This window comes from Augochlora pura, chromosome 10, assembly GCF_028453695.1.
Source record: "Augochlora pura isolate Apur16 chromosome 10, APUR_v2.2.1, whole genome shotgun sequence".
In the NCBI taxonomy this organism is placed as follows: domain Eukaryota; kingdom Metazoa; phylum Arthropoda; class Insecta; order Hymenoptera; family Halictidae; genus Augochlora; species Augochlora pura.
Genome location: NC_135781.1, coordinates 10086283 through 10110007, shown reverse-complemented (window position 1 = coordinate 10110007; position 23725 = coordinate 10086283). Strand labels below are relative to the sequence as shown.

Sequence of the window (23725 nt, the reverse complement as noted above, 5' to 3'; positions counted from 1 at the left end):
TTCTTCAGCAGCGTACGATACTTCAACCGAGCGCATAGTACAGAACCTACCAGAACTACCTTGAAATAGTACAGAATTGAAAGTAATTATCCAGCAAATGAAGTTTAACAAAACAATTTTCAGCTGCAGCTGTAAATGAAGTTCCACGGGCTTGGAATTCGAGTCTGCAAGTTTTCCTTGCAATGCTCTCGAGCGAACTGTGTAACACCGATGCTAGGAAAATTGCTAGTACAACGTCGACTTCGTACCAGTGAAACTGGGCAAAATAAATGCAGCAAGAGCAATGTGTATCGATTGCTCTTATCATCGATAACACGCGAAGATAACCATATGTTTGCAGGTTGGGACTCGATATTTTTACCAATACACGTTGGTCCTCTAGGGGTCGGCCTGGGTACATAAAAACTGACGTTCCGTCGAAATCGACGGCAGATAAAACATGTATCTTGTATCGATCGCGTGTCGAAACTACCGTAAAATCTGAACAGTGCGAAAGCAAAACTAATTTGGCCGTGTAAAATCAAAATCCTTATTGGACTAAGCGGCATCCAATGTCAGCGATTTGGTCGTCGAACGTGACTTGAGCACTCTATCCTGCTTCAAACGATTATGCTGCGTGTTCATTCTTCAAGCGTTATCGATTGCATTATACTCATGATCATAGACGTTCATCATCCTTGTCTGAATTTATTTATGTACGTAACACAAATTTTAGCACGATTAATTTACACTGAAGACAATCCTTTTTCAACTATACATAACATTAATATATAATTGCGATATTATTGTTATTATTGCTAAATATAATTGTCTGTTCGTTGCCGTGTCCAGTGTCGTATTTTTAATTTGCGCCTAATGGGAGCGATTGTTGTTTTAATCGTCCTTTAAACCAACTCCTCAGCGAAAGTAATCGCGACAATTTATGGAGCTTTTAATCGAGTAAATGGCAATGTCGTTGCGATAAAATATCGCTCGGTTCTTAATCGAAACGATTGTCCATCGCATTAAATTGTTCCGCAAGGAACGACAACAATCCTCTTTCTGACGGTAAACACGCGGTATCCGACAATATTTACTTTGTAAATCATTGACTCGCTCAGGGACAAATATAACTATCGAGCGGATAATGCTTGTTTCGTCGCTGTCTTAAATCGATCCCATTTGCCGGTGTGGTTTAACCCAGTTATTTATTTCTACGGCTAAGATAATCTAAGGATACTTCTATGTTTTAGTTTTGGCAGCTTCAACTATTCTATGTTGTGATCAGATATGAGCATTAAAAAATATTGAAACTTAAAATTGAAACTTAAGAACATATTTAAAAAATAAGTGTTGCGACGTGGATGAAGGTGTTCGTTAAGCGAATCTTAAGTAATTTATCGCAGATGATCTATGATATTTATGCTATCCCCTTTATTGGCAATTTGCATCGTTATATGTTTAAAATTAATTATGAATTAGTATCAGTGGGAAATTAGAAATGTACAGTAGATGTGTGTTATTGTATAAAATTTAAAAGTATACTGTAACGATATAGACTAAATATAACATTTAGATGACATACAAGGGGTATCAAATGTAAGCGAATGCTAAAAACGAACACGTAAAGGGCAGTATAAAGGTGAGCAACCTAAAAATAAAGATAATATTAAACCAATAATAAAGTATATTAATAAGGTAATTTAAATAAGGTAAAAATTGTATGACACCACCGAGATTTTCTCTTCAATGAACACTTGTCAACATCCAGTGAAAATACTAATTTTCGTACAGCAGTTATGTCATTAAAAAGTCGGTTGAATTATTTTTTTTCCATATTTCTATTTTTCCCCAAAAAATCCAAATCATTTCAAAATTGACGAAGTCACATATTTCTAGAAAGTATACAATTTCGCAATGTTTTCCAACTTCTCCCGATTTCTAAATATAATTTCCTATTCGTAAATATCCACCTGCCAAAATCAGAATAATTTCGAGGTTTAGAGATAAAAAAGAAATAACATTGGGCGGCGAAAATTAAACGAACAAAGATCTACATGATAGAAGCTTTACTGTGAAATGGAGTTTATATCTGTTGAATTGCGACAGTGATTAAAGTGTTCACCTTTTCAACCCTATCTCTGTCTCTGTTCCTTCATAGACGGTCGAAGTAATCAATGCGACCAAGACATCCTAGTTATCAACATATCGCAGGCCATGTATTATAGTCGACAGTGTTCCATTAACAGTTCAGTAAACTGAACTGGTATATCCGGTGCACGCCGGGACAATAATCATCGCTTCGATTTGCGTTGCGTATGCGGTTATTTACAGGCGAGGAAACGGAGTGATGCGACACACTGGAATGCAAAACGCCATGGAAACAGCATCAAGATTACAAACTAAACGCTAACACCATGTACGAGCGATAGTTGCTGGTTGGGAAATCCTCTGATGACATCTTCCGCTCTGTGATAAAGCCGCGCGCTCTCGGTAACTCGACAATCGATCCTAACCTAACTTTCAATTAAATCAACCAATTATAGGAAATTGCTGCGGACTTATTATTCGTTTGACCAGCCGCGCGCATCAGTCTGCTAGCAATTAGTAATTATTTTAGGTAACAATCATACGGGTTGTTTGCTCTTGTTACAAAATTATTTGTTAATTGTATAGTTATATATTTCCAATTGATGTAACGTAACCTGATTCGGTTCCACAAAATTGATATTAGTAAATATAAAATCACTAGTCTACGAATGTTTCGTTCAAGGAAAGCTTCTATCGACAACTAAAAAATCACTCGTTGTAAAAAGGAAATAAACGTGCTATTAGACTTGTTAATTTATACGTTCCGTATATCTCATATGTGCGTAAACATCCGCAACCTTTAGATCGATATTTGTAAATGTCTTGCTTGAAATTGTATTAAGATGTAATTTTAACATGGCAAAGGGTATCGTTGCTGTTTAAAACACTGCATTTATTATCAATTGTTCTAGGATAATAAAGAGAGATAACTTTCTTTGGAAGTTACGTTATGTCAGCGTTCTGCTTTATGAAATGCGTCCGACGTCGAACAAAATCCAGCTTACCGTTGCACGAATAAGAGCTTAAACTGGATAGAACCTATGAATACTATAACAGCCGGGAATTCTTTACTCAATAACTATTATTCTTCGTGAACACAGTTTCCCAGTGCGCATGCCGTTATTACAATTCTCGTCGCTCGGATCTGCACAGCTCGCGCGTTATGTTTCCTGCGCGGACTGCGAATTGTTTATGCAAGTATGAAATTTCATAAATCCATTCGCGGAAACAAGAATTGTATAGAAACTCGTCCACACCATCAAATATTCCGTCGAGTTCAAAGTATGCACTCGTAAATTACGCCCTTAGGATCCTGTTTGAAATTACAAATTAATGATGTAGCAAACATATTTCTGTTCTTTTCGCTATTGCGAAATTTGTCCTTCGGTGTGCAACGAAGACATAACAGCCGCAGTCTATTCGCGAGTTATTTGGAATGCAAATATTTGCGTGGATTAATGCCGACAGATTTCAAATTTGATTCGTGAATCACGTTTTTAGATGATAAGGTGTACAAGTGGCTGAAAGTTTCCATAAAAATCGTACAAACTGTAACGTATGTTTATCTATCGTTAACACGTTCGTGTTGCGGCTGGTCGGAGCTGTTTGGCAGAGATCTCTATTTTATATGTATCTCATTTTTACGTGTGCATGTGTGTATTAACAATTCCACGCATTTTTACATGCGTGTATTAAGGATATGTTGAAAATCATGATCCCATGGCCCCAATGAAACATGTTGAATCATAGTTTCACGTAAAGATATTAAAGTTGAAGATTATATAAGGATTATAGAATGCATTTTTTTCAGTCGAACATTTGTACTATCTATCATACGATATATGAAAGAAATCCTGTATAAATAATGATTCCAATAACGAATAATATAAAAAAATCCTATTTGGATAAATCTTTATCTAGACAGATCTTTATTCGATCGGATATTTATTTCACAATGTCGAAGAAGATTCGTTAACCCTTATTTCTTAACCAGCATCCGAGTAAAATTTAGTCCAACTCTGGTTGTAAGTAATACATATGTTTGTATAGGCAAAGTTCCAATCGAATTTATGGAACCTAAAAGAGTAAAAAGGGTGAAAGTTTTGCAGACACTGCCGGTAATTTTCGGTTAGTAATTTTCCATTTAACGACACTATTAGATCGCCGGCTATCGTCGGCAAACAGATAAGGTTCGTGTCAATTTTTCGTGTTCAAGGATCAGGCTGTGGCAGATAAGCTATCGAGACGAAACTGGAGCGAGAAAACAGTAAAAACCGAGCGAAACGTTTATTATCATACGCGAAAGGCTAGGCAGGACTATAGTTGTCTAAACGTGAAATGTTTTTCGCGATAGTCAAAGCGTTTCATCGTGCAAACTGTTCACGATAGTTTGTCATCTGTAACGAGAGTCACGACGTCTATCATCGCGCCGATCCAAACCAGTGACGTACGACTTTTCCACGAAAGTATCGCGATTTCGCGCTGGACCAGGTTCAATAATACAAACGCAAACATAGGGAACGATCGAGTGACGCAAGCTATCAAATGACGCAACTATGCGAATGAACCTGCGCGTATGTATCTAGCAACTACAGACTAGTTGTATCTATCATTCGTTCGCGTTCTGTTGCCTTTCCCGAGTTAGTCGCGTTCACGCTCCTATTGCTCGATAAACACTGTTCACCGTTTCCAATAACAATCCCTCGATACGCTAATTTGGCAGGAGGCGAGCATTATTTGTATACAAACATGGCTTAGTGGAAGCAGTATATGAATTCGAATAGGATATTGGAATGTTCCTTTTTCGGTCAATTATTGAAATCAATCATCTTTATAGCGTCTACAGTGGATAAGAGTATCGAAAAGACTCATAGCTTTTGAAAATGTTAGAGGAACTAGTTTACTGTATGGCGACTAAAATAATAATAAATATAGAGAACTCATGCTTTTAACTAATGGAAATTTAAAAAATGCACTTCGTAGGCTCTTGTAACTTATATGCATATAATGAAAAGTGGACCTTGCAACGACGGCATGCTCTCGCAAAAATTTAATTAAGTATTATGAAAATTGTATTAAATTTCAATCATTAAAAGTCGGTACGAATAACAAAGACGATATGGTTAGTTACGATACAACGTTATGCGGCGACAGCAGAGTCATTGAAACGATCAGAACAAGTTCGTTTCCAATCCGTCCTGCATTCGCCTCGCTCGCCGATGGATCTTATTGTGTTCTTATGTTTTTGTCAGCAGGCACGTTTTCTAAAGATATCCGGTGAGCTCATGCTATAGTTTTGCTGCAAGTCCATTCTCGGGCCAGTGTTATTCAACATAGATCGACGCGAGTTCGAATTCACGGGGCGAAAGTTTCGCATCGGTTACAGAGATCGTTAAGCAATTGAGCTGATTCGCTGGAGGGTGCTTGAATAAGTTTTCAGACGCCGAATAAAAACTTCGATCCGACGACGAGATAGCCAAACGGTCTCTATACTAGGAATCTAATTTCCGGAATTTGTTTCAGTAGAATTGTTATTTATTCAGTAGAATTATTCAGTTGAAGTTCGGTGTGAAAATTATACATACTACCAAGTGAAAGAGTTAAGTTCTGGAAGTATTACATTTAATCAAAATAAAAGTAGACGTTTGAGATTGTCGCAGCCTCCGAAATTGAACATTCCATGCTAAAAAATCTTTAAACCAAAAGAGATGTAAGTAAATTTTTTGTTAGGTCATTCAATGCTATTAAATCATATTTAATTTAATATTTCTTTTTTTATTATTTTCAAGTTAAAAATTCAAACATAAAGGAATTATAAGTATGCACATGACAGTTTTTGTTGTACGCGTAATTTTTACAGTTGATACAATAAACATAATACAAATCGAATGTCAGCGGCAAAGGAACCTTATTAATTAATTATTGATATAAATAATTTCTAGAATAGTCGAGTGATGTAAGCTTAATCGATCTTACGTAATTATCGAATCGGTTAAATTTAACCAAGAACGAACCTCAACCGTTATCCGAGAGAATCGATTGTTCGGAATTAATTGGCATTTTGAAACTCTGAACAGGTGTTTTCGAACGGAAATAAAAACGCGGCACGCTGTATACTAAGTTCAAGTAGTACGGCAAGAACGTAGCGGAGGGAGGTAATGAGGGGAAAGCGTGTCAAGGTCATGAATTCGGACACAGGTTGACAAAGCCTCGCGAAGATCAATGGTTTGGTGATCGATCGACCGATGAAAACGGTTAAACCGTTGCTTTAATAAGAAACGACCGACACATTGTCCGCAAAGCTATTATTACCACATTGCTAATAGCTCGGAAATTACACGATTTTTTTATTATAACATCTAATATTTCATCTATGAAATAGTTTTAGCTATGCAATACGTAATTTGGAACAAGAACTTTCAGTAAAACAAACATAGTTTCTTTATACCTTATTAGGTTAAAGCGAAATAGAAAGTCCGGAAAGTAGCAGAAAGATATGCGCAAATTGTTACGATGTTTGCGATTTCCTAGAACTGTTAAAAGAAAAGGTACATTTTTATTTCGCTCCTATTTCTTACGGTTGATGCAGACAATTTTTACGTTGAACAAACATCCGCTGTCTACACGTTGCCGACGACAAGGAAAGAAATCTATAAACGACGAAGCACATGCTGTGCTGTTTTATATCTAATCGCAATTGATAAGACTGTTCATTTTACAGTGGCTGACAGAAATAAAAGTCCTCTGTTGATATTTCACAGTTCTCCTCCAGAGCGCAAGGTAAAAGTATTAGAATGCTAAATTGCGGGTGATGCAAGCTATTACTTGTTATCTTTGATGTTAATACTGCAAACAATAGCATTGCATCAGCTAGATATGTTTTGTAATTAACGTCTACGCTTCAAAGTATCTCTATTATGCTTCACTTAATCAATCAAGAAACAGCAAATCCAAAAAATTCTAAACAAAAACTGATTTCTTTCGTGACCTACTATTATTCTTGGTACAAACATAGAAACGATTTGGTATATACAAAATGTTACTTTTTGTTGTACTAACATCAAACTTGAAGGAAGAAGCGATAGTATTTAAATCAGAAACAATTTCGAATTTGTTACTTTATTGTCCTTTGGGGCAAAAACGCCAAGAGCTACTATACAATTATCTTTCAACGTATCCGATGAGGATGGTAAACTATTAGATGGAAATTTAGCTGGATCGCGTGCTCAGCACGGAAAATATTCACGGTCATGCCAGTTTCCGAACCTCGAAAGTGTAATAACCCCGTGAACGACCGCTCCAACATGGCGGCACGTCGGACGGTCGGCGAGAGCTGCCATGAAAGGAGAAAAGAATTCTTTTAAACCCGCCAAAATATTTATAAAGCGGTTGAAACCAAGCAGCACCGGAAGTACTTCAATCTCGTCTACTTCCTCCTTATCCCTTCTTTTCAGAACCGCGCCATTAAGACGTTGACACAAAAGCCATCTCTTTCTCTTTCTCTCTTCCCTCTCTTCCCCCCTTCCCTTGTTCCGTTCGCACAGCGCGCGCGCGCCGGAATCTTTTCATTTCTGCTTCTTTCTTTCCGTTATCGAAAGGAACGTCTTCGAAAAACAGGGAATAACTACAGGATGAAAAAGGGAAGACAAGAAAATAAAAGAATCTTCGGTCTCGTAACATTGCGTAACTCCCGGTTCCTTTTCGAATGCTTTATTTTTACACTTCGGACTTTCTAGAAAATTAATGATCACGCGACTCTGCTTCGCTGTTTGTCCAGATTCGATCGAACAGGTAACCGCTCGCTCTACGCCCGTTTGCTCTAACAGGCATCATTTTCTGGAAAGAGAAACTAACCAAAATGGTCTGCAACCTCGCTGCTGAGTGAAATTCTTGTTTACATGTCAGAGTAGAAGTTTCGATTTTGCGCGTTAGAAGTTCCGCTCTCACAGACGACTTCGAAATTATCAACACTTCGAATCGACGACCCGTTTCGTGTAAACCGTGCAAAGCTGTGTAAACTGCGACCCGACCGCATAACGTTGAGAAAAGTAAAACTTGTATTACAACATCCTGTACGTTATGCGAACTTTCTTTCAAATATTCGCAAGAGAAAATGCAAAAATATGCTCGTGAACGTTAATTTTCGTAATAAATTCTGTAAAATGATTTCCGAACATAAAATTGTCTTTGAAAAATTAAAACCGCAATTATGTCGAGAAAATGCAAGTGGGTTAAGTAGCGCGCAGTATTCTACCTAGTGTTCCATGTTTGGTAAAAGTTATAATTAGGTAGCAACTTCGGCCATAATTAGACAACGGATTTTTATGTAAACTGAAGATTGTATCAATTGCAACAAATAGAAAGTAAGAAGAAAGTCCGACGTGTTTTTGAATAATCCAGGCGGATTAAAAATAACACGTTGAGATTTGCAGATTCTTTGAACCTTCCTACAATTATACGACAATTTGGAGCAACCTAACTCCGTAACTGGAATTCGGTACGCGAACGGTCACGTAGCGCGTGCGAGCCCTCCTCTTTGTGCAGAGTTTGCGGTTCGGTCGTCGTAGCCGTCGTCGTCATTGTCGTCGTCGTCGTCGTCGTCGCTGCCGCCACAAATCGCTCGATTAAAAAGGACCGGTTCACAATTAATCGATCCACTCTCTCGCGGCTCGAGTTTTTACGTGCTGTCCTTAACCCCGTTCCCGTTACCCATAAAATTACGCTCCTATGGCGTGCATCCGGCGAGATTCCGCGCGAACGGTGAAATTACATACAGTGGACGACGAGCGACCGCCTGAAGAAACTTCTTAATCCGACCGGGATACTTTCACTTTTGAACGGAACGGAGCCGAGCCGGCACACTCTGCTTCTCGCTCCCGCCGAATTCCACGATTACGTGAACGCCGAGAAATGAAAGTCAAGACAAACGCGTCCCGGCGCCGTGTAAAAGCGTAAACGTTCGTAGAAATTTCGTCGAGAAAAATAGAAAGGGAAGATCGAAAAGAAAAGACATTAGACTGACGCGGACACACGCGAAACGTCCGACATCGTTACACCACAATTGCCACGGCCTACGTTTTCTTCCGTGGAACTGTGATCAAGGTTTCGTAAGGTCTCGAGTGTTTAACTGGTCGATGTTTGATTATCTCATCTTTCAAAATCGTAAATCATCCGCTCACTTTCTTCCCGCCGCATAGTTAAGTGCTCAGAAATCATAAAAATGTCTTCTAGCTGTTAACGAAAAATCATTATGATGTTTACGCATTATTTCGCTTTTTCTTTCTACATAAAAACGTGCCACTGTAGTTGTAATGAATGATTAGAAAATAAACAATACTAAAAAGAAATTTAAATAGTTTGTTAATTTTGCTTACAATAATTTCAATCGTGTCAAGAATTTTGTCCTTTAATTTCATTGTAACTTAAAAAAAGACATTGTTCAATTTTTATTTAATATTAACATTTATGAACCAGTGCTATTACAAATATATATGTATCCACATTTATATGAGTATGTATATTGAATAAACACGAAAACATTTTAGAACCTATCATTACTTCGACCACTGTATAATCCGTAAATTGACAATCGATTCCCCAAACATTTTGAAAGCAAAGATCGGGTTACTTATATGCGGAGAAACTCTGCTAGACTTCTAAATTACAGTCCTGTAACAATTTCGTAGATTATTGCAAAATTCGCTTAAAAACAAAACTTGGCAGCGTTAACAAGTTTCCTAGTTTACAAGGTACGTTAACAAGGTTCCTTAGAAACCCACTAAACTATAAACATTGTTTTTCCTCCGTCGTGAAAAAAAAAAGTAATTAAGCGATCGGTAAACTTGGGCGAGCAACTCGATCAAGATTTATTGGTTATTTAGGCGTTAGCAAATCACTAGCACAGATCTCTCGCGGTGATTAATGCAGGTATCGACTGAATGGTAATTCCAGTTGTGCTGGTTGCGCACGTGATGATTAGAGTCCAGGTTTGTCACCTTATCGGCGCGGTCTGCTCGAAATATCGGAAACCCGTGCGGCACACCGTGCACTGAATCTCGCGAAACAATAAAAACGAGAAGCGTCTGCAGCCGCGTATTTTCTGTTTACATTCTTCGTTTTATGCGCAATCTATTTCAGTACTTCGGCGACCGCGTGTTCTTACTTATCTCGAACGACTTCTGCAACGATGTATTAGACTGAAAGCTTCCCGACCACTTCTGCTCGCGAAACTCCTGAATCCGGCTTTTTTACCGAGATAAGGAAATGTCGTCACTGCGTAGTACTTTCATCGCTCCTACCAGCTGATTATTTATTCGCGGCAAGTTTTCCGGAGTTTTCGGTATCTTTACGTCGTTTCATGAATCATACCACTTTGTGTTGACAACTTTAAAAAGCTAGAAATTTCCGCAAAAATGTTCCACAAACGAGAGCATTTACGTGTCCAAAACTGTGATAAGTGAGCTGCGGATTTTATGCATTTATCGCGAAAATAACTAAATAAAATACCAAAGTGTAAAGACAATTTTTCAAAAAATGGAGAACGTTGCTATCTTCTCTTGAACGTATTGAAACAACTGAAAGGAGTTCTTCGAATGGTTGACTTTTCAAACAAATTTCTAAAAATAAAAACTCGCAAATCCGAGTTCGATGTTATCTTCCAATGAATCAATCTCGGAGGATTAAATAAATATATATCGAACGCGTTCTCGAGACGGCAATCGAACCAACTGGATGGGACCATTGTCAGCGAATGAAAAAGAAGTATTTTGACTGGCGATCCAATTTAAACTTTTAACTGTTTGCTCCATTCACGTAAGAGATCATACACCGATCCCACTACAAACGGGCAGCCTCGCGGCGCAGCGTTCATCCGTGAATCTAATTCTGAGTTGACAAGCATAAGTTTTGAATCGATGGTGCTGAGCGACGGTCACAGTTTCCACGGTAATAATAGGGGTACACGGAAATCTCGTTGGTCGAGTCGATGCATAACAGCGACAGTTACGCGGAAGCTACCGAGGAATCGGCGCATGTGACGCATCGTAACGCTTTCGCACGTAATACATTTCGCGTCGGGGGAAAAGGAAAACCGAAGAAGTTGCATTACACGTCGACCGACCGACCGACCGACCGAGCGAGCGAGCTTCGTTTCTGTTTTATGTAGAATGTGTACTGTAGACCGACAACGAAAAACTTCGCTCTGAATCATTGTCCAAAACTTTTACTAGACGCCATCCGACACCGAGTTTTCACGGGATTTACTTAGCCCCGTTTCCTTCTGTCCAAAGTTGGGCATTATTCAAATTGTTGTCGAGTAAATATTTATCAAAGTCAATTATCCAAATGATTTCTTCAAAACGGAATGTTTTATTATTCAGACTAATAATTATTCATTATTCGTCAAAAAATAATTATGTCGATTTATTTTTTCATTTGCTTGTAAAATTATTCGAATGATTATGCGACTAATTTATAGCATTAATTATCACTGAGTACATACTATGCATTTACAACGCTCCTTAATTAGTTGTTCAATTTATTTTGACAAACATAGTTGAAAATGCTAATATACTAGTCGCACTTCATTTATCTGAACTGATTGTATTCATTGCTAAACTGTGGAGTTCATTCGCAACAATCAAATGGACGACGTCGATGGGAAGCTAATTAAAAAGAAACGGAGGAAGGTAAAGAAAAGACGAAATTCGGTCGTGAACTTGTACGAACGTGGTCTTGCTGCGAGCAGAGTTTCAGTTCGGTTCGAAGCGCTACGCGGCGTTACGAGGAACACAACTTATGAGGTAACAGCACGCACGGAAAGACATACCCTTTCACTTTAGCATTTCACTCTCGTGAAACCGGTGGGAGAGACTACTCCGATTGTGGGATGGCACAAGCCGACAACCGGCGAATGTGTAAAAAGCGGTTGCGCAACGCCGAGTGTCGCGAAGAACCGGAAATATCTTTCCCCGTGTCGAAACATCAAATCCGTTCTGCTTGCGAACGACATCTGCCACTTTCGTCGTGGTGGTTATCAATTTACACACGCGCAAACTTCTTCACCGATACTTCATTTTCTTGGTTCGACTGATCGCAATTGAAACATACACGTTTTTCCCAACAGCGTTACAAAATCGTTACGACCACAATTACGTGCATTAGAAAAATGAAATTTATTTTGCATGCGTCGCTAGCATTTATATTCGACGAGTTGGAACATTTCCGCGACAATTTGTTCGAGACATAAGATTAAGTTATTATTACTTGAATTGAATTTAATTTAATTATTTCTTTATTTCCTCAATTGATCACAACCTACTTTACAGTGGTGTGCATAATTGCACATTAACAGTAATTTTTACATTGCTACTAATATCTAGACGAAATCTTAGTAAAATATATTTGTATATTGCTATTTTCTATTATTTCTAATATAAAAATAGAAAATACGATACTATACTTTTATATAAACATCCCTAAGTAAAAAGAACTTTCAGTCTATAATTACGCACACCACTGTACGTGGATCTATACCAAAATGTAAAAGTTCCTGCAGTCCCTTGACGAATTATACAAGTAAAATTTATATTTCGAAAGCAGACTTATGTGCCGAAGTAATATCGATCGAATGAAGTTATTCTTCATTAGAAAGTCCTCGCTAGAAGAGAGTCAGAACTGATTAATACGATATCATCATATGATTAGGTTTGATTTCGAGTTTTGCTTCCTCCGAGTTTCCTATTTTCACTTTTTATCGTAAGCTCTGCCCGTCTGATGATCAACGCTAATAAAACGCGTTACGCGCATTTCAAATTACCGTTTGTTATTTAATCTTAACGAGCATCTCGGTAGCAGCAGTTTTGTCGTAGATGGACGTAAAATTGCGAAGACACGCAATTGTCCGCGGCGTTTTCGCAAAGGTGAGTCGCGAACCACTTTCGAGGTGTTTCAAGAACAAGATTCTAATCGCGAAGCAATTATCAGCTACTTTCGCGTCAGCCGCCGATTCGCATCTGTTCGTTTTATTGCCAACACAGGCATACTTTGTAGACTACCGGTTTGTTTACGCAACTCATCGCCGTATACAAAGAGAGCATAAATTTTCAGCATTTCCACGGCACACCGGGACTCGGCTGGCGATTTCCGCGTTAGATGTTCCATTGCCAGCCGTTTTCAGAATGTTATTTCTATTCGAAACGATCCTTTTTAGTCGATCGTACGAAGAATACATTCTTATCCTGATTACAAGCTTGGAAAGTTGAAATTCCTCGTTCCATGAATGTAGCGAAGTGCGGGCGATAAGAATACTTATAAGGCAACGTAAATATTAAATGAAAGTCAAAGCGAGTATTGGAAACCGATCCAAAATTACTTCCACGTCAGTGCGCCTGTTCATGCATTTGTATGAAATGTGAATTGAAGAAATTAAACAGCGAAATTATCTTCGATATTGCATCTTCGGTCCTCGTAAAATGCACCGAGAACATTTTATTTCATCGATTATTTGCTGGTAAAGATCTTCCCCACCACTTTTCAATATTACATTTCAAATTTATTAATAACATTATTCACGCGTATCAGAGCTTTCAGATTTCAATGAATAATATATTAGTTGTCAAGTTATATCTACAACTAAAAGATAATTTCTTGTAAACTGGTTATTCGATCAATAATGAATCAGTATTTGCACCAGACTATCCGAAAATTACATTATTTGAAAAATTATTTGAAACAATATGTTATTTTATTTCATCATTAATTCATTTTCATAATCAACGTTTTCACATTTCTTTATTTTAAAGTTGAAATTATAAAGATTCTGTTGGAGAAACTGATTAAACTAATACCTTTTAACACATGCATACGCTGTGATCAAAATGAAGAATAGTTTGAATACATTCAGTATTTCCTTGCAATCAACTTATCGTTATGAAACAACACAAGCCAGTCATCGTTAATACGCGGATAAATTTAGCGTTAAACAAATAATCTCAATTTTCTGTTATTTTTAGCAACAAAGGTAACGTAATCGCGCGATGACGCTTTTCCAAAAGAAAAACGATCCGCCCACGGTTCAGCAGCGAGTTTCGAGAGCAGGAAAGTATCCGGAGCACGTAGTCCCGGTTCCCGGTAACTTTCCCACAGTCTTGATCGAATCGCGATTAATTTAGCTCGAGCTAATACCGCGAGGTAACTTAATGATCCTACACACGTTTTGCGATACGTAATTGCCTTTCTTACCGTCTGCACGGTTATGTAAGAGCAGACCGGAGCCAGTAAGCGGCGTGCACAAGCGTTTTGAGACTCGATCGCGGGACTCTTTCGTCTACCCGGTGCCGATAAATCGAAGCAGAACTCTCCACGATTCCTGACAGCGTTTACTTTCGCCGGCTTAACACACGCGCGCACGCGTGCACAACGACGACGACGACGACGAGCAGACGTACATAACCGTGCATAAGTATAAGCAAGCGTACACAAGCGCGAGCAAGCATGTTCAAGCACGAGCAAGCGTACAGAAGCATAGCCGCTCCTAAATAAGGGTACGATAGCCACAGAAACGGGTTCTGCGGCAAGGTAATCGCGTTAATGAGATACGCAATGGCTCGTGTCTACGACGTAGAACCAGCTATTCGTTTCTGCTCGATTTTCCGACGCCGAAAATTATTTTTCTGAATTTTGTGATCGACTTGTTACGATTATTGTAAAGGCCTGAGTAAAACCGTACAGCTAGCTAGCCAATTTCGCGACATCAACGCTAATTTCGAATTCATTGCATCTCTGCTTACTACCATTTACACTTCGTCATCTCTGGCCACGGTGAGTTTTGTAAAACGATGTTGTCCGACTATGTTTACCGACCGCGCCTAACTCGTAGTACGCGACACGTCCCATGTTTATTAATTAATTAATTAATTAATTAATTAAGATGGAACGAAACGATCCCAGGGTCTTTAGAATATTGAAGTTCGCAAAGGTTGGAGCGTCAGCAAGGAATTGGAATGAAACTGCAAAAATCGTGGCACAAAGAGGAAAGCGAAGCGTCGACCTCGTGCTGTGAGTTATCACGGTATATATATATATTTATACCTAGAATTGCGTCAAATTGTATTCCTGATAACGCATCAAATTGCAGACTAGGCGGGAATATCTGCAAACGCGAGGAATGCGCAACGTATATACAACAGTAATCTGAAAACATTGCACATTGGAAATCGCAACTAAGATAGCAATTGATCGAAAAAAACTGTATCGATGATTTAAAAAGGTAAAATACGCAATTATATTATTTATAGGCGAGAACAGATTTGCTCTACGAAACAGATGGGTCTGCTATTTTTACGGTCTTAACATAAATTGCGTGTGTCAAAATAAAAGTTTTGAACGTAAGAAAAATAATATCGATCGGTTAAGTTCGATTCACGGAGCATAATGGTGTGTTCGTTCTAAAAATATTTGTGCACACTTCCAGCATGATTAATATCTGGAATGATATAATCAGCATCGAAAAATGACACACGAAGTTTACGATACGTAAATTGTGAAATAAAAATCACCTACATCAATTTCAAGGTCTAGAAGTTTCACTACAAACTGTATTTCTCAATACATTGCCGGCGATTAACTGATCTTTTAAAATCAAAGATCAAGTTGCGAATCTCTGAAAAAATTGTTCAAAAGCGACAACATTTTTAGTCATAATCCTTTTTGACTTTAACCCTTATTAGTCCTTCATTTACCCAATTTAATATGTTTCTTAGCATCTAATTGTCGAATTCCTCTTTTGAGAACGAAAACCTACGATGGAATCCACTAAGTTTCAAATGAGGTTATTAGTATTGTTCATAAATAATTAAAGAAAGTTCTCTAGTCGAGTTTTAAAATAATTATTGGCTGTAAACCAGGATCCATTGAAAAAGATATATCGCACAACTAAGCTAGAATGTTTGAAAATTAAATAAACATTGGAAGCTCTAATACCAAAATAATGTGTATACGTCGTCGACATTGAAAAATAGAGTTTCTCTATTATGTTGTGTACAATATAATGTTTCAACCGCGCCGATTGTGAGAAAGGAAGGATCCCTTAAAAATCTGTATGCTGACTATCCACCCTCAATTTTCAAGAATTCGGGGAATGAAAATATGGCCACCTCCGGGGTAAGGAAAATGGTACGTGACATAGAAAAAGAATGCAGCATTCGAGCTAGAACGTGCGTTTGAAAAACTGACCGTCGGTTTTGAAGAAAAACTGGTTTCCTTGGTAACAGAAGAAGCCCTATACGTTCCAAGCCGAATATTCTGCGCGTCATCCAGGAATGCGGGTCCTTTCCCGGAGGAAAAAGGTCTAGGGAAGGCCGGGAATCGCTGATACAAAAGATTTCTCAAAGATTCGAAAGGAATCTGAACGAAGAAACACCGTTACAAAGCATCTACGGGGTTTCCGTGGGCTGCCCTCGACGATCCTTTACCTACGATCACGTTTCGGTCCTGAATAGATTTTTAAACAGACTGCTGAGATTATGGCATGTTTAAACTAGTATTATGACGCAGTTAGACCTTCGTACAACCGCCTATTTTTAATTATTCATTTATGGGACTGGAACGTGGGCAGAATATTCTATTCTTTACTGGATATTTCGTTGTTTTCGTAACATTTGGCAGCTGCTGATCATTGTACATTATCCGATACAAATTGAACCTCTTTTCATAAGAAAGTGAAATACGATTTCTCAAAATTTAGAATAAAAAAACTTATTCATATTTTTCTAATAGCTCTGACATCTTATGCACGTTTTTTATTCATAAAATAAATGAATATAAATATATATATAATTAATAACATTTCATGTTTCGCCAATTTTATAAGGATTTATGCTTACTTTGTTCTCATTTATACTAAGCAGATAAAGGTTTTACTGATTTTTTACTGTTAAAGGAATCTCGTTGATTCCAAACATTGCGGAAAGCAATCTTAGCCAATTATTGATGCAATCTTCTGCTCATTAGTTCCATATCAGGACAAGTTTCAATTAAACGATTTAGCAATATCTCAGTTTTTAACTTCACTTGATCGATTATTGTTGTCTTTACGTCTGTTGTTTCATTGCCATCGTGTCTGCTGCTTTAAATCCCATGTTCACTGTTTCCTTTGTCGTGTCTGTTCTTGGAGTCAGAGTTCTGTGAATGACAGTAACCGCAGCGTGCGAAGGCTGACTTCCAGTAACAAAAAATTCAAACATAATAGGTCAATGTTAAAGTCAATACGATAGTCTAACACGCGCTGCAGACTTAATCAGCTGGCAATACGAGATAAAGTCGATCGATGTGCAATTAGGGGCTGACGTTTCGCGCTCGATGAATTAATTATCACGATAACTCCATGACCTTATGTTGCTACGTGAATTATTCAAATGACACAGTGAATATTGTGCGATATCTTTCGAATACTCGGGAAAAGTAGACTGATCAAAACCAATTCGATTATTCAAATTGTCTTAAATAATTAACGAAACGGAAGAGAACATCGTTGTAGCTATAAATATAAAACGAAGTTTAAAAATGATTGAAAAAAATGATACTTTTCTATAAAAAGAAAAATATCTAATATTATATACGTATTCAATGTTAAAGTGTTAGGCCTGTAAATATGAATTAAGAATCGATTTAAATTCACTTTCACACCTTAAACCACTTTCCGGTTGCAGGATCGAAATGATGATACCGATACATCTTTTATAAAATGTAAAAAACGCCGATTATATTACTGGCTTTAATGGTGCCTTCAAAGTAGCTGTGAAAATATAACGGACATTAACGAAGATTATCGCTGAAATTCAGTAAAAATGAAATCTCGGCGTTCTCGTTATGACATTCACTCGTTGATCGATTAAACCTCAGCCATCGGTTCAACGGGTCCCTAATGTAACGGAAACTGATTAAACGCCACCGGTACGCAATGTGCTAACGACGTCATATTAATACCGACAATAAGCCGAATATTGGTATTCATTGTTTATTGAACACTGTGTTTCGAACATATTGATTAGAACCGTCTACATGGCCGTGCAACAGTCAATGTACAAGAAATAATTCTGCTTTAGAAATAAGGCCTGCAAACAAGAAATCGAGCTTGTGCAAAGATCAGGAGAGAAAAAGAAAAATTAATATAAAACAAGCTATGTGATTATATAAATATGAAACCAAGATGACTGCAGAACTAAAAAGAATATGAAGAACTAAGAAGAATATAAAGAGCCAAGAAAAATACGGAAAACTAAGAATATAAAGAATCAAGCAAAATATGAAAAACCAAGAATATAAAATTTTTGGTCCTGTTCTAGATAAAAGAAAATGAGGAGCTATCGTTTGTTTTTTCGGTACGGAGCATATAATCAACTGGTAATTTTCGATCCAATTCATAAATGCAAGTACCGCAGATGATCGACTGGTAAAAATAGTCACCATATTTTTGCGTGTTGATCGAATTTTCCAACGACGAGGATATCAAATATTTCCCGGTAATTGCAGGTTATTTTTGAAAATATTCGAGAATTTATGTACACAGCTTTAATAGCCACCAAAAAAGCGCTATTAAAAACAACAGAAAAATTTTTTTATATAGCTCAGTCGTATCCCGTTGCACGTAATAGTTAAACAAGTTTTAATTACAAGGATTAATAAATTACAATTTATACAATTGTTATCCTTCTCGACACCTTCGAGAAATTTTATTAAACAATTTACTCAACTTAACAATGTAGTCGTATATAGTACAGCTGTTAGTAAACATCTATTAATAATTTAATAAAATTCAAAATTCGAATAGATCGAAAATTAAAATATTTCTGCTCTTTAAAATATATACTTTTAAGAATACAGATTCATTTTTGTAATATTATCAGATCGTGGATTGTATTTATTTATCACAACATTGAGTAGCTGCAATTTAAAATAGTATGATGATTAAAGTATTCTCAATATATTAAAATTATTGTTTAGTTTCAATTTCTTGCAATCGATGCGAATTTATGCTGCATAGAAATCCGCATCGTAATGCGGAAAAAAAATTGCAGTGAGAAATTTTTAATTTCCTTGACAGTTGTATCGAGCTCCGAACGTAACGTTCTTAGACACGTGGATGTTCTAAAGCGAAACGTATTTACTCGGAATCGCGTAAAAGTGACTCATATACTGTCACGAAGCAGCGTATATCCTCGAGTTATGAATGAAACGATTCTATAGGCTCGATGGCTACTTATCAGGATTTCTGATTCGTTCTACGCGAGTCGTCCCTGCCGTTTATCGTGGAACTGATACCGTGTTTCCCAGTGTACATGCTATAATTGGTACGGTTCCTCCTGTTCGATATGAACGGAATTCTCAAAATTTTATCGTACTCTTTGGAATGAAAAATATTCTCTTATATATCTTTTTATACATTCAATGCATTACTTATGTAGTCTATGATAATAAAATAATAAATGCTTAAAGTTTATTCTACTGACTCGACATTTTTTGAGTACATTGTACAAAATTATTATATCAAGTATGTATAAAATTTATAAAATATGTTAGAATTTTTATTCACTTATAATTACCTAGTCCGAATTTATTTAGTACATTAACTCACTCGTACGTGGAGAGGTCATCAGATTTAATTAAAATCTCATTAAGAGCATTTTTATGCCTTCGACAGGAAAATAAAGTTCAGTCATTACGATAGAATGTTTAAATATTAATTTATACGTACACACAGAGAGTAACTCAAATTAAATAAAGTCATTTTGATTACTCGGTATATTTTCAGTATTGAATGAGATATTGTTTATTTCTTGTACGTCTTCGATGACTTTCATTTCTAGATTTTTATAACAGCAGAATCAAATTTTGTTTCGATCTACAAGCAAATGGAAAAAATTTACATTGCTTGAATTATTAGTGCTTAATAGGCGAGAAAATGTTAAACTTAGTTCATATTGTTTCAAATTATACTGAGTTCATATTAATATTAATTGCAAGATCCGTGCGGGAAAAAAGGTAGTTTGCAATCAAGCGAATCATTAAAATGAAACGGAAGAACGTTAAAAGATCAGACATCAATATTCATAACTTAAACTAATATTAGATTGGTCGTAGCAAGAAGCTTCTAATTGCTAACTATTAAGATTTGTATTCTATACCTCGTGATTAATAATTAGCTTCGAAAAGTGAAGATATAATATTGCCCAAATGTACGTTTAATCTCCCTCGAACCTTCTTTCGTTCATGAGAGAAATCAATGCGCGACCTGCATCGATGAACGCGCATTATTCCATTCGAAAATGAATCATCGACGCGAGGAGAAGATACTCGATGCCACGAGTACAAAACCAGCTTGTTTCGCGGCGAAACCCACTTGATCTCGATGAATTTTGATAGCTGTTTCCTTCGAGCACGCTTATACCCCGGCCGTCCGTTCTTTCTGTTATGAATTTTGCTCGCTCGCGAACAGGGATGAATAAAACTCATCATACCAGCGTATATGAATTCACGAAATCGCGTATCCAGTTTTTCGGACTTTCGGGTCAACAATAAAAATGTTAAGCACTTAACGATAGAACTACCAGGCGAGTCGACGTAACTCGTTTCGAAATTATTCTTTTTTCGTTTTCGCATTATCCGGCTCAAACTTTTCTGCGAGAAATTTTTTAATTAACTCGTTCATTCGCGTAAGATCACAAAATGTTGGTATTTCAATAAGTTCAAACCAGCCAATTAGACAGCCTCGATCGAGATAATGCGATGTTTTCTTTTGAAAAAGAAATTGTTATCAACCCTCGGACGACCAAACGAATCCATCATTGTTATAATAAAGCTTGTGTTAAAATGAAAATGTTGTAACAGAAGAATGTACAGCTTCTTCCAACTTTTTCCATTGCTGTTTTTTCGTTCGAGGATTAACACATTGTAGATTTCCAAAACTGGAAATAATTCTAAAGTTTTACCGAGTTGTTGCTACTAGTATATTTATTTTGGGATACACTATTTGATTGTAGTGTATGTAGTAATTTTGAAACACTTTGTACTATTTTCAAAAAACGAAATATTTTTTAAACAATCATGGTATAAATTCAGCTGCAAATCGTGTATATCATAGTGTTTTCAAGCAAGAAAAACCGTTATTCGTCGGTTTCCTGTGCGCTGGAGTCACAAGAGCAACAGGGGATGAAAATGGTGGCGCCCTTGAACGCGCAAGTCAAGATTCTAAAGGCGACACTTCACATTCTCTAAAATTCAAGAAAATTGAAACTATCAAATGTCGTGGTACTTAATGCGAAACACGATTTATATTTTATAAAAGATTGTTGAAAATATCACTACATGTAGAAACAACGATAAGTGCTCCAAAATTTAATCACTTAAAAAGTACGAATATGCAAGAGTTTCAATGAAATCTCCATGTATACAATAAATTAAATTTGTATGCTCAGGACGAATGAAATTTGTTGAATATTGTAACAGCCGCTAGGTGTTGTGAACGTCACCGGAAGTAGGATGGTCTTCTGCGAAACGCATAAACAGTCTTAAACGCAAAGAAAGAAACATTTATAGCTGAACACGACAAATATCAATTAAATTTTCCAACGAATAAATAATAAATAAATGAAACTAAAACTTTAAATAAATGAACATCATACATAAAAAATGAGACTGATGATTCTGTTTATAATTCATTATGCGGTGAATTCGGAACCGTAAATGTCGACATCAGAAAATCCTAACGTTCGCAAATAGTGTCTGACCTTGACACGAGTCACGGGCTTCTTAATTTTAGTTTATATTGATTTCCGCTAGTTTTCGGTCAGCAGCGTTCCGATTACCCAAGTTAATGAACAAAGTTTAACAATGGCAATAATTATTTAATCGGCCGATTTCAATACTCGGGTGAGCTGTGAGACCTTGAAAAATCTAGAAATGCTCGATCTTTAAATATTGAGAGTACCGGAGCAATTATATAACAGTGCCGACGGAAATGAGAATGTGCGCTTAATATTATTTAGAACGATCTCGTCGCATTTCGATAGAAGGTGATTACCATTCATACATCACTATTTCCACGACAAAATCTTGTCAATGATATATGAAATGTCAAAAGGACAATAAACAGAGTCGCTTGTACTGCGAACCGTCCAAAATAAATCACGATTTTCCTAAATAAGCCAATCGTAGTACGATTATTCTAGAATCTTCGGGACACACGCCATCTCACAACAATTTGGCGTGGTTCGCCGAAACTGCGAAACATTAGTTCCGAAACCTATGGTTTCCCTAGAAAACAAAAAAAAGAACAAGAAACCATTCGATTCCATTTGAACGCGAGCAATTATCAACGCTAAATCTGCTGGATTTTGTCGCTTCAATATGGAGGCTCGCTGGCAGTAGCGTCGTCGGTTTAATTTGAATAAAAAGTATAATTAATCTCACCGTAAATACGAGGATAATCCGTAGGTGGTTGAACGGAGAGCACACTGCTTTTATATTCTATTTTTTGTCGGGAGAAAACGCTCGACTTGTTTCAAACTTGCACAGTGTTCCTGTGGCACATGTCACACAAAGCGGGAGATAAAGACGGTGGATTGGTCGCCTCTAGTCACTTTTTTGTCTTTATATCCGGATCCTGCTTCCGTCACACTTGGTTGAGCTTCCTAGCACTTTCAGCAGCAACAATGCACGCGACGATCGGTTCTCGTTGGTTTGCGTACAAGCGAATGACAGCCGTTGGTCACCAACGACAGTGGCAATACGGAGTGTGAACGGTCGTTAGGTTAGGTTGCCGGTACGTTCGGCACGCATGCACGCAGAAACCTGTCAGTCGGAGATCTGACTCGATGTGTCCTTCGGTCTCTCTTCGGACTTGAACTTGAAATACGAAAGCACCTTGGTAGAAAGAGCACACACGCGTTTCCTCGGCGTTGAACAACTTCGACACAACTTGCAGCCAGTTACGATACGCGGGGACAACGTTGAATGTGCCGTATACGCGAGAGCCGATTCCGATGGTAAATTTCAACAAATACGAAGGAATTCCCTTCGCGATCGAAAGAGAGCACGTACGTATGCGTGGGCTCTTGTATCGACCAATGGGAACGAAACGTTCCGTCAAAAAGCACGTATATTATTCTTCGGTTTGTCTTTTTCCTCTCTATCTCTTTTGCCGGCGAGCCGGTTTACAGACGCACGCTTGCTTCTCGTTCTCTGCCGTTTCTCCTTCCAACTGTTCCGCTCTTTGTTCCGCACGGCTCGGCCGCTGCTACGTGACTGACCGCTTCGTACACACTCGTGCCGCACGAGGCGCGGCGAAGACTAACGAAGGGGGACCAACGGTTCGTCGATCGGAATCGACCCTCGGTTGAGGGAGCCTTCCTTTGTTCAGGCGAGACTGTGCGGCATGGCTCGTAGCGTGCTTTCCCCTCTCTCTCTCTCTGTCTCTCTCTCTCTCACTCTCGCTCTTTCCGACTCTCTGTTCCCTCTCACACACTCCCTCTCTCTCTCTCCTCTCTCTTTCTCTCAAGCTCCCTCTGACGCGACGTTCCTTTCCTCTTCCTTTCCACTTTTATTTCTATCCCTCAGTTTTCCCTCTCGCGCATGTATGCCGCCGGTTTCGATATCTTTC

The 23725-nt window shown here is 37.7% G+C and overlaps 1 protein-coding gene across 1 annotated transcript in view; it reads right to left on the bottom strand.

Moving 5' to 3' along the window:
• Positions 1–22824, bottom strand: part of Brat (tripartite motif-containing protein brain tumor) — a 106296-nt gene extending 83472 nt beyond the window's left edge. Inside the window, exon 1 of the mRNA XM_078192929.1 lies at positions 22537–22824. The gene's annotated coding sequence lies outside the window, so the exon portion shown is untranslated. The remainder of the gene's footprint in view (positions 1–22536) is intronic.
• Positions 22825–23725: the final 901 nt, after the last annotated feature.